The sequence below is a fragment of the Lottia gigantea genome (assembly GCF_000327385.1).
Source record: "Lottia gigantea unplaced genomic scaffold LOTGIsca_92, whole genome shotgun sequence".
NCBI lineage: Eukaryota > Metazoa > Mollusca > Gastropoda > Lottiidae > Lottia > Lottia gigantea.
In genome coordinates, this window is record NW_008711014.1 from 1,326,932 (window position 1) to 1,328,071 (window position 1,140).

The following is a 1,140-nucleotide window of genomic DNA, read 5'->3' on the forward strand; positions in this document are numbered from 1 at the left end:
AAATTCTATGTTACTGTTCAATATTCAACCAACTTAATGCTTTAACATGTGAACAAATTTAGGATCCTCATGGCATCACTTTATTAATGAAGAATGTCATCACCATTTTCCTTNTTCTATGCTTTTCAAAATAAAAATAGATATCAGGAAAATCATTATCTACAATAACATAAATGCAGTTCCTCATTACTTCTTGCATCAAAAAGAATTTAAAGGACATTTTAAAGGATTTTGCAATACTTTTTTATCTTTCGAAAAGTTCAAATGAAGACGTGCCATGCATGATATTGATCCTTTAAATAAAGTAAATGGGTCCTTCTATCTATTGATATCCATCTATAGAATTGTCTTATCTATAATTTGTACTTCTATTCATCGAAGGATTATTTAATCAAAGTGTTTTTAATGATTATGTTTTAATTAATTAGTAGGCAATGGTACACTAATTAATCCTGTCAATCATCTATCAACTACCACCAGTAGACCTAGTAGTAATAATAGTAATAGCTCCAATATGACTCAACAATTACTGTGTAATGTAGACGATATCCAAGATGGAGGGTAGGTGGTCTTATTGTCATTTCGCCATGAAGTTTCAACAGAAGTATAGTGTAATGGGATAAATTTTGTAATATAACAATGGTTACTCTGTAAAGTTGAGTACATCCAAGATGTTGGTAGATGATTAAGTTGACCTAATTGCATTGTTTGAGATGTGTTAAAGCAGTAACAGACAACCCATAAACCCCTTTATTTGCATGGTTTTTATTTGGATCAGAATATTTATGATGTATATTGCATATTGATTAGTATATGCTGTCTAGTGGCTTGTCACTGTGAGGTATATTTCTTGAAATAGATTTGGAATGAAAATCTGTACTTATATATATTAATAGAATGAAAGAAGTAGAAATAGATGGTAATAAAATATTATTAGTACAGGAATGTGAACAGTATTATGCTGTAGGGGGAAAATGTTCTCATTATGGTGCACCATTAGCTAATGGTAGGTACAGTCCTATAACTGCATAAGGATCATGCTTGAAGGTTCATGTTTGTTCCTGAAGTAACATGTTAAACTTATTAAAGACAGACAATGCCATGCATTGTGCAATGAGGAAAGAATGGGACAGCAGCATT